Below are 19,948 nucleotides of genomic sequence, written 5' to 3'. Positions count from 1 at the left end.
CATAGAAATTTCTATCAAATGCACAAGGAAGACCAACATAGCTCCTTTCGAAAGAAAGAAAGAAAGAAAGAAAGAAAGAAAGAAAGAAAGAAAGAAAGAAAGAAAGAAAGAAAGAAAAACTTTTGTGAGTTTATGAAACAGCAATGCCTTCCTTGGTAGAAGTATTGTTTGCATTTTGGGTTAGGGTCCTTCCTCCCCTCAAGAACAAACAGGTTTTGCAGCCAGAAGTACTCATTTAGCCACAAAAAGTTGATTTTGTTCCTTGGATAAGAAAAAAGAGCTTCCTGTTTCACCAAAGCTCGAACGTCACCGTATTTGTAACAAAAGGCATTGTTAGCTGACCACCCTCAAATTCACAAAAACAGCATCATCAAAATACTAGTGTCCGTGAGCAGTTTTTTTATAGAGCCAGTACTGGTAGTTTCTGCCTATCACCTTGGGTCCCAATCCTGCAGCCATTTAAGCATACAGGCAATATAACTCACATGAGTAGACCCATTAAAGTTAATGGGACTACTCACATAAATAAAGTCATGGACATGATTAAGTGTTTGTAGGACTGGTGATATAGTGAAATTCAGCTCCACTGAGAGCTTGCTATTGACTTTAGTGGTGCCAGGATTTCATAGCATATGAGTGCCTGATCCAAACCCAATTAAATCAATGGAAGACTTCAATAGGCTTTGGATCAGGCCCTATGTGCATTTCACACACCTGCATTCTTTCCTTATATGGATACCCTGGCAGCAATCAAGCCACTTGCTGTTTTTCAGCACTGGCCCTTATTCCATTCACAGCATGTGACCTCACCAGTTAATTAAAAAAAAGAAGAAATGTACTACATAGTCTGGTTTACCAATCCATCACTGTAAAATCAGTTTGGACAAAATCCCAGTACTTAACGTCAATAATAACCATGCATCCTGTATTGCTTTTATGTTAACAGATATGGCCTGTACAATATTCTTATTGAAAATAAAATTAAATGCTTTGGTAACTCCTGAGTTATTATTGTCAACATCGTTGCCATAATACCCATAGCTGATTTTTTTAACATATAGTCACAGAATGTTCACTAGGGGCAGTATTATATGTAGCACAAAGGAGGGTCTTGAGCTGGGAATTGTGCGTGGGATGGAGTCAGACAGTGAGAGGAAACAAGTGGCTGGCCATTGACATTATAGATGGATGGCACGAGCATACCAGATTTCATTCTCCTTTTCCACTTACACCTGCAAAAAGAGCACATGCATTACCCTGAAGTTCAATATTCTTCTCAGGACCTTGAAGTCATCTTTGATTTTATTGACTCTCTATTTACTCATTTGTTTCTTCTTGGATGAAATTTGTAGAAATTCACCAGCATTCTTCATGATACACTCGTCCCTTATTGCACCCATCCTTTGACCTGGCACTCAAGCAGCAGTATATAATTTCATCTCTGTGTTGCAAGTTTCTTTGGACATATTCTTCACTATGGAATCAAAGTTCTAGGATCATTACCCATTTGTATGGTTAACGTATGGCTTAGAGAAATGTGGAGAGCTCATTGGAGTGATGTAATGGAGCAATGTGTATAGCATGTGTGACCTGTGACAATGGAGAGAGAGATATTATGACACAAGGAAACATAACGAACATGTGTTCTTGCAAAGGTATTGCCTGTGCTCCTGCCTTTTAACTCAACAAGGTCCAAATGTGTGAAAAGGACCCAAAATGAGAAATGCAAAAACATCATTCATGCAGGAAACTGGAAATGATGCAAGATTCTTAACTTTCATGGGACTGTCTTCCTATAACCTCAGTTTCTTGATGGTTTATTTTAGATGCAGATAATTTTCAGCAATAAAATAGAGAAGACGTGAAATGTATGTGGTATCTAGGGAACTTTGGGACTGAAATGAGGCCTGTCACTCAAATGAGATATACTTGAGAGATATGTTGATGCTCCGTCTTAATGTTCCCCTGACAAAGCACAATAGCATCTAAAGGAGGGTCATGCCCTCCCCAACTGGAATCATCCCTTCTAGGCATTGTTGGCAATATTGAAACTCCCCTCTTAGAGGGGACCCAGCATTAGTATCCTGTTTCTTCCTGTATAATTGTAATGAGAATGGGTTCTTTTTATGATTTTCTCTTCTACCAAACCCACAGAAGACTAGCTATAATTTGACCCATAATGTAATATCTACTTCAATAGGTTAGAAAATATAAAAATATGAAAGCCTAAGTATTCTGCATTGATAATCATATCTTTTTTTTTTTTTTTTTTACTATCTGGAAGTGGGTATCCTTGCTAGCTATTTAATTTTAAGGGCCATGAGGGATATGTGGATTTTCTTGATCTTGCCAGTCACCAACGACCCAAGCTTGTCATTGCACTTATTTTAAGCAGGAGACATTAGTTATGCAATTAAGGCCAAATCCTTCAGTCCTCACTCAGACAAAACTCCTGTTGCAAGGATTTAGCCTATTTCACTCACAAAACATTTCCACGGAGGAGTCCAAACATTTACAGGGAAAGGATAATAGGAGTAATGTCACAGTATGTGTGTGAGATGTTTGTTTTAACTTGTAGGCTTTTCAATTCCAGTTCTTTAATTGCGATGGAAAACATCATAAAAAAGAAAAACATAAAAAGGAAATTAAAACTGAAAGGTTTATATTTTCTTCATTGCACATATGATCATTTCAAACATTCCCTCCATTGCTGGAAATGGGCTGCCTTCAGGGAGAGCATATAATTAGAATAAAGAAAAGCTCATTGCTACCAGTCTCTTCGTGCAATGCTTACAATTGGCTTGTTGGCAATGGACTGTTAAATAGAATGCATTAAAAGCACTAACCATAATGGGGGGTAGCAGTGTGATTGTCATAATGTCAAGATCCAGTAACTTGATTGTTAAATCATTCATTTAGGGGAGGAAAACTGTTGAGATAAAATTTCTTTAAGATGTGACGAGTATTCAGAAAACTGATATACTGAATTCCATAACAAAACATGTCATGATTACAAAAATCTTGTTCTTAAAAAAAGACAAGTCAAGGAAACAAGTTATAATAATTCTGACAGCAAATTTTAAATGCATTTTATATAAAATGACTGGACTGTGACAGTTATGTTAATACTTTTGTTTCATGCCGTTTTGAAAATGAAACAATACACTGTTTTCTCAAAACTCCATCTTTCATTTCCCCCAATCATTCATTCTCTTCCTACTGTAATTATGAGACAATCACTGTTCTAATGTTAATTGGTAGCGTCAGAGACAATTGGAGCTGGCAACTCTCCATAATAAACAGCAAAATACTCTCTAAGCTGTTGTTTATGGAGAAGAGCAAGATTATCTTTATATAAGGAAAATCTCATTAAAGGACAAACTGCTTTTAGACCAGCAACATAGGTCTTGAGGATTTGGTCCTACTAATTTGTCAGTGGGGCAGAACACAGCTTCTATAATTATCCTGTGCTCCAAAGAGTGAGGATCTGTAGATTCATGTGCCTACCACATCCTTGATGGGTCGTTGACGTCAATGGGATTTGGATCATGCACAATGTGCAGATCTCCCACTGAAGGGACTGGAAGATCTACATATGCAGTTTGAAGGAACTGACCTAAGGTTTGACCAAATGTGGTAGGGAGTAGTAGGAAATAAAAGTGCTTGACTATTCTTTTATCCTTCACTTTTGTTTCCATCTCCTTCATTTAATGTTACCTGTTTCTCCATACATGATGCAGTAACCGCCTATTCCTGAGTTAGCTGATCAAAAAAACATAGCATGGGCCATCTTCAATGCTAACTAGATACTGTCAGTATTCTGTACCTTTCCAAACCTACATCATCTTCACATAAGAAATAAACAGCACCATCTGGTCATGTGGCCAAAAGGTAACCAAACTCTCCCTCCAATTGGAATTCACTTTTTTATCTGCAGTTCCCCTTTAGCACCTTTCCCCACTTTGTGCTAAATTTATGTTTGCAGAGCCAAGCTAGCATTTTGTTAACCACATTGAAATGAATGAAGTTTGGCTTGTAACAGCAAATTGTTTCCCCCCAGCTAAAGAAAACGCAATATCCTCCTGTACTGCTTTATATAGAAAACTGTAGCTATGACTCTGCATTCTCCTGGAATTGATTCTAAGTAGGATAAACCTCATCCTCAAACTTAATTGTCTTTTTAAATAATGCTCTGTGGAAAAGGCCCACTCAATAAGAAATGCACATGCAGGAATAAATCACTATTTTAAAACATGATACATTTTAAACTTGTATTTTTAAGTCCAAGGGGGGAAAAAAACTTTGAAATTCCAGTAATGTTCCCAAGGAAAAGTTTCCAATACCATGCACTCTCTCAGCTTTGGAACCTTTGTCATCATTACCTTCTTCTGTAGCCTTATAGAAGTGAAATTAATACTGGATTGGCAATACATGCTTACAGCCGGGATTTGGACACTCCAGTTTGCTGAACCCTATTCATCATATACAATAGAACATGCAGTGACGAGTTAAAATCTGGGGACTTACAAAGCCAATACTTCCCGTAGGAAATAAACGTTCCTTTCATAGAATCATAGAATATCAGGGTTGGAAGGGACCTCAGGAGGTCATCTAGTCCAACCCCCTGCTCACAACAGGACCAATCCCCAACTAAATCATCCCAGCCAGGGCTTTGTCAAGCCTGACCTTAAAAACCTCTAAGGAAGGAGATTCCACCACCTCCCTAGGTAACCCATTCCAGTGCTTCACCACCTTCCTAGTGGAAAAGTTTTCCCTAATATCCAACCTAAACCTCCACCACTGCAACTTGAGACCATTGCTCCTTGTTCTGTCATCTGGTACCACCAAGAAGAGTCTAGATCCATCCTCTTTGGAACCCCCTTTCAGTTAGTTGAAAGCAGCTATCAAATCCCCCCTCATTCTTCTCTTCTGCAGACTATACAATCCCAGTTCCTTCAGCCTCTCCTCATAAGTCATGTGCTTTTCCTTTTGTAACATCCTTTATGACTCTGGCTGTTTTCACATACACTTAGGCAACCATGATTAACTTCAGTGAGTTTGCCTAGGTGTGAAAGCAGAATCTAATTGTTAATAACATAGAACTTGATTGAAGAGCACAGTTGGACCACTTTAGATTTTAGCAATGTATTGCTTCACTTGGTGTCCAAATTATAGTTCAGCTACATTTCAGCAAAGATGCAACTTGTTGCCATGACAGCAGCTGAAGGAAGCTATATTGACAAAAGAGTTCTGCATTCCACATAAAGGATGGGTTAGGTGTTAAAACAGACAAAAGGATAGTAAGTGGCTTCAGACCGAAGCATTCTATAAATGCCTCTAAACCAGATGAGTAAGGATGTTTGCCCTCTGCCAGTACAGTAGAGAGAGCACTGTCTATGCCAAGTCTTTGACACTGCAAATCTCCAAAAGGCCACCACTTATATAGGCTCTGTAAACACCATCTGTGTATGCTGAGAAAACATTTCCAGAAATAAATGAGTCATATGCCAGATCTCTATATTTGTTAGCAACATGGATGATAGGTTTGTGGAGAATGATATAACAGGGTGCTACCCTAGAATCCACCCCAGGTTTTACAAAGTAATCCATGTATATAACTGGACAGGACAAATTGTGATTTGGTTTATTTTCAGGAAGACAACCAGCGGTCATTCCAGGTGCCTCCAATAACTTGCTTGCTTCTTACTTCAGTAATGAGTTAGTGTATCCATTAGGGACTCTCGTGACCCCTCCATCCTACCTCATGTTAGATAGTTAAATTGAAAGCACTCAATACATCCAAACCCTTGTATTTTACTGAAAAGCTCATACCCTGCAAATGTATCAGTGACTTAGAGGGCTGGTAAAGTCATTTATATTCAAAAAGTTCTCTGCCCTGAACTAAACAGATTACAAACCAAACACAGGAGGCAAGACTATAACCCACAAATTATGTCAAGCCAAGGCATTGCCTAGTTAAGATATGAGACATGCCAAAACCTACTCAGCATGGTTGAATGGTATATACTGTAACCAGTACATGCAAGTCTCATTTATCATCTCTATTAAAATAGCCCAACAAAGATAAAGGACTTCATTATGTTAGGCATTGTACTAACATGTAATACAAGATAGACTCTGCCCAAAAATATGTTAATCTAAATAGACAAGAAAGACGAGAGAAACAGTGGCACAGAGAGGTGAAGTAACTTGCCCAAGGTCATAGAGTAGGGCAGCAGCAGCGGGTCCTGTCCACTGGACCACTCCACCTCTCATGTTCCCCACCCTGAATGTCCTAATCCCTTCCTTTACTCCTAAAATGTGTCAAAACTTTTGTTAGACTGTAAAATCAAGCTCATTTGGATTTCTAAAGTATTTTAATACTGGGTATTTTATTTTTAATATTGATACCATACTTCTATTGTGAAATATTGTGGCATGGAGCCATTTAATATAGAGAAATGGAGAACATGAACTGACAATCTTTAGCTCTACTTCTCTGAGCTACTAGATGTCACATCTCATAAGCTAAGCAAGGGTTGGCCTGGTCAGCTCTTGCATGAGAGGGATGCAGCAAATACTGTCCCCGTCACTATCACACTAACGCCGGCTCTGGGCCTAATCCCAATACTACTAATATCAATGGGAATCTTTCTGCTGACTTCAGTGGGAGTAGAATTGAGCTCTACGGTATTAAGGAACATTTTCAGATGAGATGTAAAAATAAAGATGCTAAACCACTTATGGTTAAATATCCAATGGCATTTTCTACAAGAATATGAGTATTAGTCCTGGGTCCCAGCTAAATCTCAGTTAGTTAATTATGCTGGGCCATATATACATTCAGGTATAATGTCATTGACAACAATGGAGTTACAACACGTATGAATAACAGTACACAACACCACCATGTAACAGTTTAGGATTATTATTTCCAATATGCTCGGTGCTCTCCAAACTTCTTGCATAACTTCTGCTCCAAAGAGATTGTATTCTACATAGCAAAAACAGGCTCATTTTCAACTGGTCAGAAATTTTCTGAAAAGCACGATTTCCCATCAGAAAACACAGACTCATTGACAGCAAAACATTTCATAGACATGTGTTGTTTTCAACGAATCTTCCAGTGGAACACAGGCTGGTCTCAAAACTGATCTGCCTGGTTTCCTGCGAGCTCACCCAGCTTCTCAGCAGCCTGCCTGAAGAACAGCCTTACAGTCAGGACCCCAGGGCTTCCCAGTCTGCCAGGCCAGTGGGCGCCCCAGATTGCCTGATTCTTGCAGCATGGGAAGCCAGCTGCCCTAAGAGTTAGACAACTCAGGAAGCCAGTTAGGCCAACTGGGAGGATCTCAGAATCTAGTTCCCACCTCCACAGCAGGACGCCTGCAAACCCTGGGGTTATTGGGGATTCTGCCTCCCTGTCATGGAGCTAGGACCCGGGCTCAAGCCAGAATGAATCAGAACAAAACGAAATTTGGAGATGTCAAATTTTTCTGCAAAACAGAAACTTTGTGTTGTGGCCGTCTCTAGTACAATGGAAGTAAAGTAACCAAGTAGCTAAATGGTTGGGGGCAGGGGGAAGGAAGAGATTATTTCCAGGTACCCACAATCTAGCCATAATCAAAAAGTTTCTTGTAAATGTACTGTAGAAATACAAAACAGTCTTAGGTGGGCCAGCTCATGGAGAGACATGAAAGAATGCACGGAAATGATTGTGGGAGGAGCAGAGATGTGGGTAGTTAGCCAGACACTGTTGGCAGAATTGAGAGTGTGGGAAGAGGGATGTGAAAAGAGAAAAGCAGAAATGATAATCGGATGCAGTGGATCCGAGAAGCCAATGGAAAGATTTAAAGAATGGGGATATGGTGAGACCAATGGGCAGGGAAACTGAACTCATAACATAAGAACAGCCATACTGGGTCAGACCAAAGGTCCATCTAGCCCAGTATCCTGTCTACCGACAGTGGCCAATACCCGGTGCCCCAGAGGGAATGAACAGAACAGGCAATCATCAAGTGATCTATCCCCCATCGCCCATTCCCAGCTTCTGACAAACAGAGACTAGGGACACTCAGAGGCAGCTTTTTGAGTCTGAGAGGGAGCAGTGTGAGTCAGGGAGGGATGAGAGAAGAGAGCAAAAGGAGGAGGCTGAAATGATCAAGATCCAAAGGATAAGAATATTAGCAGTAGGGATAGAAAGAAGTGGACTGATCGAAGCAAGATTTTGGAGGAAGAAACATGAGGATTTGGATACGGCTTGGGTGTGTGAGGCAAGGAATAAATGTTGACAAAGGTTACAAACCTAAGCAAACAAGAGGAATTGTGGTGTTAACAACTGTGACACAGAATGTGGGGAATGGAGAGGTCTTGGGAAAGAAAATAAGTAACTCAGTTTGACCATATTAAGCTTCAGACTCTGGTGAGACATCTAGGAAGATATGACAGAGAGACAGGGTGAGGTGCAGGACTGGATAGGTAGACAAGCCAGGAGGTCTTACTTTTGAAAAGTGACTAGTGATTTTGAGAATCTTAATTTCTGTGTGCTCAACCTGAGGCACATTAAAGGTGTCTGATTTTCAAAGGGCAGGTGATCAGAACTTTCAGGAAGCATAATCCCAGTGTGAGTAACAAGATATCTTCCTTTTTAATTTTAGAGTACAATATTTCATTAAATACAATCTATTTCCCTCCTTGGGTAATTACATCTTCCATTGGCTTGGGCTGTCAAGTACCAGAATGTTGAGATTTTAGACATAGCTTTTAGTTACTCTTTTTTACTCTGTTCCAAAAATGTTATTTTCTGTATTTCAAACTGTTTGTCATTTTTATTACCAGCCTATCAAAACTGAATGTTCTCACTGTGCTGGTGGAACATTTAAGTAAAAACCTATTAGAGGTGGCCTATTTTCATTCTGCATTTGTACTTAAAGGCCTGCTCTTCTAGAATTTTTTTTTAAATATCATTGTCATCCATCACTTTTGCCCTTTCATACAGCAATACTCTCTTAAACAGTTTCATTTTCATAGCAGCAGGCTTCCTTTCAGGCATCTTATACTGTGTTCCAAAAATTGAATCAACCAAAAGCATAAGAATATAAGAATGGCCATACTGGGTCAGACCAATGGTCCATTTAGCCCATTTATCCTCTCTTCTGACAGTGGCCAATGCCAGATGCTTCAGAGAATGGAACACACCAATCAAGTGATTCATCCCCTATCATTCAGTCCCAGCTTCTGGCAGCCAGAGGCTGAGGTAGCCAGAGCATGGGATTACATCCCTGACCATCTCAGGTAATAGCCATTGATGGACCCATCCTCCATGACCTTAGCTAATTCTTTTTTGAATCCAGTTATAGTTTTGGCCTTCACAGCATCCCTTGACAATGAGTTCCACAGGGTGATTGTGCGTTATCTGAAGTACTGCCTTTAATTTATTTAAAACCTGCTGCCTATTAATTTCATTGGGTATTCCCTAGTTCTTGTGTTATGGGAAGGGATAAATAACACATATCCACTTTCTCCACACCATTTATGATTTTATAAATCTGTATCATATCCCCCCTTAATCATCTCTTTTCCAAGGTGAATAGTCCTAATCTTAATCATTTTTGTTGCCCTTCTCTGTATCTTTTCCATTGCTACTATATCTTTTTTGAGATAGGGTGACCAGAACTTTGTGCAATAATCAAGGTGTGGGCATATCATGGCTTTATATAGTGGCATTATGATATCTACTGTCTTATTTGCTATCCCTTTCCTAATGGTTCCTAACATTGTTTGTTTTTCACTGCTATTGCACATTGAGCAGATATTTTCAGAGAACTATCCACAGTGCCTCCAAGATCTCTTTCTTGAGTAGTAACAGCTAATTTAGACACCATCATTTTGTATGTATAGTTGGAATTATGTTTTCTAATATGCACTACTTTGCATTTATCAACATTTAATTTCATCTGCCATTTTGCTGCCCAGTCACCCAGTTTTGAGAGAACCCTTTGTAACTCTTCACAGTCTGCTTTGGACTTAACTCTCTTGAGTAGTTTTGTACCATCTGCAAATTTTGCCACCTCACTGTTTACTCCTTTTTCTAGATCATTTATCAATATGTTGAACAACACTGGTCCCAGTACAGATCCCGGAGGGACACCGCTATTTACCCTTCTCCATTCTGAAAACTGACCATTTATTCCTACCCTTTGTTTCCTATCTTTTAACCAGTTTCTGATCCATGAGAGAACCTTCCCTCTTATCCCATGACTGCTTACTTTACTTAAGAGCTTTTGGTGAGGGACCTTGTCAAAGGCTTTCTGAAAATATAAGGACACCATATCCCCCTTGTCCACATGCTTATTGACCCCCCTCAAAGAATTCTAGTCGATTGGTGAGGCACGATTTCTCTTTACAAAAGCCGTGTTGACATTTCCTCAATAAATTATGTTTATCTATGTGTCTGATTATTTTGTTCTTACTATAGTTTCAATCAATCAATTTGCCTGGTACTGAAGTTAGGCTTGTCAGCTTGTAATTGCCAGGATTGCCCCTGGAGCCTTTTTTCAAAATTGGTGTCACATTAGCTATCCACCGGTCATCTGGTACAGAAATTGATTTAAATGATAGATTACATACCTCAGTTAGTAGTTTTGCAGTTTCACATTTGAGTTCCTTCAGAACTCTTGGGCGAATACCATCTGGTCCTGGTGACTTATTACTCTTTAATTTATCAATTTGTTCCAAAACCTGCTGTATTGACACCTCAATCTGGGACAGTTCCTCAGATTTGTAATCTACAAAGAATGGCTCAAATGTGAGAATCTCCCTCACATTCTCTGCAGTGAAGACCAATGCAAAGAATTCATTTAGCTTCTCCACAATGGTCATTTAACTTCTAAGCAATGGTCATTTTTTAAAAAAACACAGACCGTATATATTTGAAAATAGATCACTGTGATTTTTTTAATCTTCCTGACACCTGCATTACTCTTCCCATTGGCCACATGACCATATATTTTTTGTCCTAATCCTCTTTCCTCCTAACTACTACCAGTGTTGTCACTTGATATTATGTTAATACATATATTAATTCTGCAACCCTTAATTACACATTGACCTCTCCTTACTCATTCAAATGCTTCCACTGAGCTCATATGTGAAATAAATGCTACACAACATAAATATAGTTTGCAAAAATCAAGCCCTTAGACTATTAAGTTCTTTCAGGCAAAGACTCCAAGTGCTTTACAAAACAATATACGCTGTGTGTCTACGTGCTATGTAAATGTTAAAAACTAAGTCTGCATTTTCTCACTCATTTCTAAATTTACTATGCATTAAAGACTAGCATACTTTTAATCTGACTTAAAGTCAACAGCACTGCTCTTCCGTATATGGACAAGAAGGAAATTCCATTTTGGCTCACCTGATAGAATTGCAGCTTATAAACCACAAGCATCCCATTTCAATTCAGGATGTGCACACACTCCATGAGTTCAACCACCAGATTGCAGGGACGGGCAGGGGACAAGACTCTGTTAATTAATTAAGTCTGCTCGAATGTCAATACACTACTTGGCAGATGCACAATACTCTGCTATTGCACAGTTTACTGACTCTGCATTTGGCTATTTTTCAAAGACTCATCATTATATTCACCTGGTTCATCCAGGAATACTTCCAATCCTCTTCCTCAGAGGCAATCAGAAGGGTAGATTTATTATGGTTGTCAGTCACCTCAGACTCACACAGTTTACTCTGCTGAACGGACATCTTTATTCCTAAACCAAAACAGTACAGGATAGTTCATGTAACCAGCAGAAGTTTCATAAGTTTAATTGTACATGCCAAAGCAATTTAAATTTGTGATATTAAAAACAATCAATTTTCCTTCTGCTCAGGCCATTCTTATCATCACTATGATTTGATTTTACTCAACCAATGAAGCCTCGGACTTCACTGAGCCAATACGGAAAATCTAGACCTTTCTGTATTTCTTTAGTTCAATACATAATATATATTGTTTCTTAAAAGCAAGTAATCCCTTGCTGGATCTAGGATCTTATATTTAGGGGTTATTTGTCTTTGTGTTAGGTTTTTCACTACCTTCTTAATGTATCAGGTAGCCATTTTCTGGCCAAAATAATGTGAGATTTTGAGTCTTCATGGTACTTCAGTTCCTGGCTGGAGGAAATAGTAAAAGAAGACCCGATTTCATGTAATATTCATCTCAGGCATTTTTGGAGGGTAAAAGTGAGTGTAAGAGAGCAATCAAACAATAGTGCACCACACTGTCATACCACTGATCAGCACCTTTGGACCACGGTCTTGCTGATCTGTGGATCTGTCCACCAATTTAAAGGTTTTAGTACTTCAAGCTCTAGCTTTTTGATATGTAATTTTCACAAGCACTATCTTATCAGCTAGCACCATGTGGAGCATGAATTTCTATACCATGTAGCTCTATTATTTACATTATAGGATGTATTAGTAGTTAACAACAGCAACTACAAAATTAGCACTCATGGTGTAAAGAGAGACTGAACAAGCTGCACAAGTTATGTCAACTCTTGCCAGCAATTACCACACAGAGCTATATAAGATACCACTATTGACCCCCATAGACTAGAGAATAACTATGGTATCTTGGGTATCAATTTTAGCAACAGTAGGAAAATACTGACTTTCATTGTAACGCTATGTTGTTCCAGCAGAGAAACTAATAAACCTTGGCTCAGGATTTTTCACTAAGATGACCCTGAGCATTAGATTCCAAGCAATAACATCATGATAATGCAGCTCCCCACTCACTTAGAACAGAAAGTAAAGTGTAAATTAATCTCGTCTTTCTTTCTTTTTGTAGTGAACTATCCACTCCCAGTATTTATGGCTCATCTCTTTTCAACTCTTGAGAATAGGCCACTTCCACCTTAATTGAATTGGCTTGTTAGCACTGACCCCCCACTTCATAAGTCAACTCTTTTCATATGCTGTGTATTTATACCTGTCTGCTGTATTTTCCACTCCATGCATCTGATGAAGTGAGTTTTAGCCCACAAAAGCTTATACTCAAATACATTTGTTAGTCTCTAAGATGCCACAAGGACTCCTCATTCTTTTTTTCTTCTATACTGTCTCTCTCACTATTTGATGAAAGCAGGCCTGGAACCATTGTTAACCCTGTTTGTTTAAATTCTTATGCATTGCAAGCTCAAGTCTCTAGAAACAAACTGGTTTTCTAGAGCAAAATATCCTGTTTTCTTATTTCACTGCTGTTCCATGATTTATCTTCAGACATTTTTCTTGGTCTCTCATCTTGTGAGCGTGCAATTAAGTTAATAGCTGTGTCCATGGTGAGAGCACCATGGCTGACAGATGGTAGATAAGAACAATTGAATCAGTTAAAGTAAGAGAGAAGTTGGAGGGCAGACAGAGGTCATTAAAATGGCACTTTGCTCAAGACCATAGAAGAGAGGTCATTTTTGCCCTTAAGAAATATATTAAGCTATGGTACAATAATCAAGATCACTAACTGTTCAACAGTTAGTGACAGTCAATAAGATCATGTTTAAATGTATGCATCTCTCCCCCAACATCAGTTTCCACATTAGATTCCAGTTAGGTAGCACTTTTTATCAATATGAGATTAAAATATCTGAACCCAGTGAGCACTACTAGATAGTACATGCTAGATCCCGTGATCTACCTCCTTATAACAGTATTAGTCCATTTTAAGCATAGAGCACACCCCCAAAACAAAAAAAAAAACAAAAAAAACACTCCAGCCATTGACAATTTTAATTAGACCATGCCATACAAACATTTGTACAGTACATGCTTAAGGAAAAAAACTGATGACTGAATAGTAATTAAAGTCTAGTGTTGCTGATAGATACATCTGTTTCATGGTTACATTTTAGTTTGGATAATTATGTCATATTTTTATTTAATTTATATGCAAATTCTTTCTTTCTCCTCCAGATAGTGAGTGGCAACTGAGTTTGACAAAAAAATATTGTATATATCTAGGAAAGTCCAGATCCTAAAAGCTTAATATTTGGGTTCCACTATAAGGGAATTGTTTTTTTAATGTAGATTATCTCTTTTGAGCCTTTTTAGCTCAATTTCCGTTCCCGCCCACCCCCTCTCCATCTTCTGCAGTACAAGGTAAGGAAAAGAAAGGTTCATTTTCATTTGAACAAGACTGAAGGTGGATTAATTGGTGAATACAGCTTTTGAACTTTGACTCACAGGTTTATTTATTATACATTAAAAACACAGAAGTAAAAAATAATCACTCAGAGACAGCCAGATTCATTAGTGGTTATGATCTTTGATACATTGTAAGTATTCAATTATTAGAGCTAAAAAACTGAGAAACTGAATTAAAAAGAATTTTCAGTTGTGCTAAAGTGAGTGCAGATGGCTACTCTTAACATTAGGTCCAATTCTGTAATCTTTACTTGTGAAATTCGTGTAATTTTATCAGTCAGTCCTCCCTGTTGCCATCCTCGGTTCTCAGGAGCTAGAGAAATCTGCATTAGGTCTTCTCAGACCTAACAGATGCTCTGCAATTAGTCATACCTATGGATGCAGAGAAGGAAAATGTACCTGCTTTAAAAACTGATTTTCACAATACCAAGATGTTTCTATCCCATATATGCAGGTGAAGTGTTCTTAATCTGTCAGCTCACTGTTGCTTTAACATTTCCTCTTCTCCACACACACACCCTCACGCTGCCCTTGTGCCTGGGCTCAGGTGGAGCAAATTAACCTGACCCAGTTCAAAACAGATTTCTAAATAGAACTCAAAAATGAAACCTGTCTCCATGTGCAAAATGCACTGTCATGTCCATCAATCCTTTCCAGAAGGATTGATTGGCTAAAATATTGCTAAGAGGCATGTGGACAACAGATGAAGGTGTCTAGAAGCGAAAGATTCTATTTATTCCCCAGTCATGGCAACAGAAAAAGAGAAACAAAGTGAATAAACAGGGCATGGTTAAGATAAGATCAAATTCAGTCTCTCAAATAGAAATCTACCCCAATATTAATTTGACAAAATTATGCAATCCTGTAAACCAACACCACGGCAGACCCACAGTTCATCAACTGGAACACATGGTTTCTGGGAGTATTCTATGCTTAATTGACATGCCATGACAACTAGCACTCCAGACCAATAAGTTAAATATGTTTTGACTCACCTTCACATTGACATGATACATGCATGCACTTTGTTGTCACTGAGATTTTATGTAAAACTCTCACTCCCACACCTCAGGAAGTTCAAGGTGAAATCAAGGTGGTCCTCTGAATGGTTTTGATGTAGTGGAAGCTGATGACATGCAACACTGTTGGGCAAAGCTGATATATATGCTCAGAGCAGCAGGTCTGAGCATATATATCAAGCTGTCTGACTCTCACTGATTAGGGAGAAAGAGAAGTCCCCAGGCCCTTGTAAGCCACATCTAGAAAGAGGAGGGGAGCCCATACTTTGAGGCAAGTAAAGAAGTGGTATTTTTAAGCACTTTTAATTGATATCCTATTAAACGTTTCTTAATTTACATGCTGCCATTTGAAACAGAGCAAGTATTTTAAAAAAAGCAGCTGAACACATCAGAAGTAAAAACATATTGTATGTGGGAAGCACCAGTCAGGTGTTACAGATGCACTGCCTGGTGTCACCTAGGAATCTGAGCACAACATAGACAAGCTGCCAGGATATACAGAGGTTGGCATATAAACATAAAGAGCTAGACCCACAGAAAGATTAGAAAACTTTGATTTGGGTCTAGCAATGTAAAAACTGGAAGAAAGCTCTGAAAAGGCAGTTCTAATGACCACCGCATAGGGTCCCAAGTAACACTGCTGGCACCCCTGACCAAAGGGGATGTATATGGCCAGGGTACCTCCCCACACTCTCCTGCACTGCTCTGACCTTCCCCTTTCCCCTAGAAGCAGCACAATCAAGGAGAATGGTGAGCCTGGTGTCCCCTCCCTACTGCAGGGAGCAGTGCAGGTAAGAGGAGCTCTTGAGCCCCCTCCGTTGGCCTGGTGGAACAGCCTTGGGGAGGAAATGGTGGGCAATGGGGGATATTTGTAAGGGAGTGGGACAGAAGTAGGGGAGGACATAGGTAGGATCACTTTCCTTCCCCTCCAAGTATGTGACTGCAGAGGAATGTGGTACACAACTTTGCCCCCTTTTGGATCTTCTCTGTCAGCATTTCTGAGCTCACAAAGAACAAAGGTCCCTTTGATGATGACCTCATACATCAAGGGAAACTAGAAAAAATTACATTTTTGGAAACCTTGTTCTTCAAAGCTCTAGCCAAGTTTCCAAAACTTTGTGTCTGGATGATCCTTACGCTAATAAAGGTCATTGTCAGGGGTGTGCTGAGTCCCTGGAAGCTGTGGAAGAGTATAGCCCTAAAAGATAAGAGTTTCCAAAAGGAAAGAGCTCACACCCTGTATCCACCCAACCCTTTCCCACCCTCTTATTCCCTAGCCAACAACACAATAGTTTAATGAACCTGAACATTTTATGAGCGGTTGATGTTACTGGAGTCTGAGTATCAGGAACCTCTAGACAACCTATGGCATGCACGCCGAACACGGCACACGAGCTGATTTTCAGTGGCACTCACACTGCCGGGGTCCTGGCCACCGGTCCGGGGGGCTCTGCATTTTAATTTAATTTTAAATGAAGCTTCTTAAACATTTTAAAAACCTTATTTATTTTACAGACAACAACAGTTTAGTTATATATTATAGACTTATAGAAAGAGACCTTCTAAAATGTTAAAATGTATTACCGGCACATGAAACCTTAAATTAGAGTGAATAAATGAAGACTCAGCACACCACTTCTGAAAGGTTGCCGACCCCTGCTCTAGACCAAACAACCCAGTAATTTGCTGTCTTTTGATCACACTCAGTTCCATCAGACAATAAATAGTTGAGAAACACAATTATCCTAACTGCTTACTAGAGTCTTTCTTTCCTCTATTTAATTAATGCTAATTTCCTTGTGCATACTTCTAAAGTAAAATCAGAGTCTGCATGTGGATTTTAAAGCACTTTACAATATTAAGTCTTAAACGTAGGCAAAACTTCCCAAAAGAAGCCCCTGCAATATAGAGGCAGGGAACAACTAAAGTCTCCAAAGATAGGGCTCAAACTCATAGTGCTTGAGGTTCAGTGGTTACAGCATGTCATGCTGAGCCATCCAATTACTGCAATAAGCAGCTCCTTGCAGCCCCCTCTGCATGAACTGTGCCCTTGTCTTGTTGCACATGTGCATTTTACTCTCTGGTTCATCAGTTAGGCTCAACCCAATCTAGAATTCTAAATCTAACCCTCAAGTGCCTTTGAAATATTGCTTCCCCAAAGGGGCAGTGGGTATCATGCACTAACTGAAGTCCGTTTAGGAAGGATTAGAACCATAGGATGAGCCCCAGTTATGCACACACAAAAATAACCCAAAACAAACAAACCCAGTAAGAATCAGGTGATTTTGTAAACATCATTTTAGTGGATTGTATCTTGGGAAGCCCTCAAATTTCGGCCACACACCTGTATGAGGCACAGCAAATTTCAAGACAATCTCAGTAAGCATATGGATTTTAGAGCACTTCAGATAATTGTCTTTTAGACAAGAAGCAATACTCAGCCTTAACCACAGCCAAGCTACTGCTCTGCTGGAATATAGGAATGGATAGTGCTCTTATTCAAATATTCACTACAATGATAGTTTCAAGAGGAAACATTACCAAATGAATTTGCAGAATATTCTATCTTTATGGTACAATATGGTGAATGCCTTACAGAAGAATAAGGATAGTTATTTTTAAATAGGTAACATTGCCTCAAAATTCTGTGGGGGGTTGCTTGAAATTTTTATTATATCTTACTATTTTTACAGGTCCCCAAAATATGCTAAACACTTTTCAAAACAAATAGAAAAACAAGATTGTTGTCCCAAAGAGTTTACAATCTGATGTACAAGTTGGAATAGTGAGAGGATGGGTTGAGAAAGCATAGTTACAGTAATAAGATTATGTGGTTACTCAGGTGAGGCATGTACAATTTGTATTACATATGTTCTGTAGTAATTTTACTATTGGGGGTGTATGTATAGTGTGTATACACTATATATTAAAAAACAATAAAACATGTATGTGGGGAGATGGATGTATAAGAATTATCCTTATAGGTGCCTCGTCTGCTTTGAGAGGGATGAAAAGCTCCACAAATTATTCTCTGGAAGTTCTTTGAAGTTTCATAGACCTTTCACAGAGAGGTTTTAAACTCCATTTAAATAATTTTTAAGACCAGGAGTGAGTGTTAATTGAGGAATTACAACTGCAGTACTTAGTTTTGTGTTTGTTCTTCTTACCCAGAGTCACATGTTCATCTCTGAAAAGGCTGTTATTGGTTTTGCCAGCTTGGTCTCTAACACAGCTGTTCTAATACTACTCCAAGTCTCTCTCTCCCCGTCTTTCTCTAAAATGGAGGCATAAGGGCACATTTTCTCTAGAAAATGCATTCCATGGCATGTAAGAGTGTGTTCCAGTAGCACTGAGACTAATAATTTGCATCTGTACAATGAATTATATTATAGTTTATATATAACCATGATTATATACCCAGTGGAATTGTCCATCACAAGAGTAAAGTTTGTCTATGTAGGAGACAGCTTTCTCAAACACTGGTCCAAGACCTTGGAGTGAACTCTCACAGGAACTAACAACCACAAACCACCCCATCATTAACACCAAGGGCAAAATGCACTTCTTTGAGCTTGTCTTCTGTAATATAAACACATCCCACCGTGTACATAACATTTATAAAAACAGCCCACCACACTACACAGAGAATTTTCCCCCTGAGGTGAGACAGAGAGAGAATGAACCACACAGGATAGAACCACCTTAGTGCACATCTGGAAGATACTCATTTCCTGGGGTGATGAGTGATGTAAAGGAACCTGTGTAGAACAGAATATACTCAGAACACAGTGACACAAAATGTTGAAGAGATGAAGCATAAAACTTACAGAGAAAGCAAGTTTTACCCTGAGACTTAAAAAAATAAAATAAAGTTGGTGGATCAGAGAGAGATCCAAATAGGTAAGGTAGTACAAATTTGAAAGAGCAAATCAAAAGTGTGGAGAATCACAGGGAGGGGATGGGGAGAGGGCAAAGATAAGAGAATAGGGACAAGAGAACAAAGTTAGAGAAGGAGGGTGGAGGGAGTTCGAAAACCAGAAAGGCAATTTTTATCTGGATTCAGATTTCAGATTCAGAGCCTGTGAAGGTAACACAGGAGAGAAATAACTTGGATCCAAAGCAAGAGATCATTTTGGACCCCATGACGTTTAGAATTAAGTTTTAGGAAGAACAAAGGAAGGAATTTCACTTATTGAAATAGGACATGATTAAAGCAGTAAGGATTTCAGCAGTCAGTGTCATTTTTAACTTGTCCAATCTAATTTTTTTTAACTTTGCAATTTCCATAAGAGGCTTCCTTATTTCTCAATGTATTTACTGCATATAGATAGTTTTTCAAAATGACTCATTCACCTTATGCCTGCTGTGCTGTACTGTGCATCTATATTTTATGGTGGCACGTTTATTTTTCTCTGCAGTTCCTGCTGTGGTAAAGTTTAATGAATAATTTGGTTAGGGTGGTTAGTTATTTTTTTCAACCTATGAAGAAGAATGTAGTAATTTATATTTTTAAGATGTCTGCTTTAAAACTTTTTGTTTTCAGAGTCTCTCTGTGAAAGCTAATTGCATTAATTTCTTGAAAGGTGGCTGACTTGTTGTTTCTACCCTGCTGCTACTTAATTTGGCTGTATTAGATGTCTTGTTTTCTTCATTAGTTTTTATATATTTGGAAGATTTTTTTCTATCATTTCATCTACCTGTCTAAATTCTGCAAGTGACTGAGTATC

Source organism: Mauremys reevesii, linkage group 5 (genome assembly GCF_016161935.1).
Source record: "Mauremys reevesii isolate NIE-2019 linkage group 5, ASM1616193v1, whole genome shotgun sequence".
Classification (NCBI taxonomy): Eukaryota; Metazoa; Chordata; order Testudines; family Geoemydidae; genus Mauremys; species Mauremys reevesii.
This window is presented reverse-complemented; position numbering follows the sequence as displayed.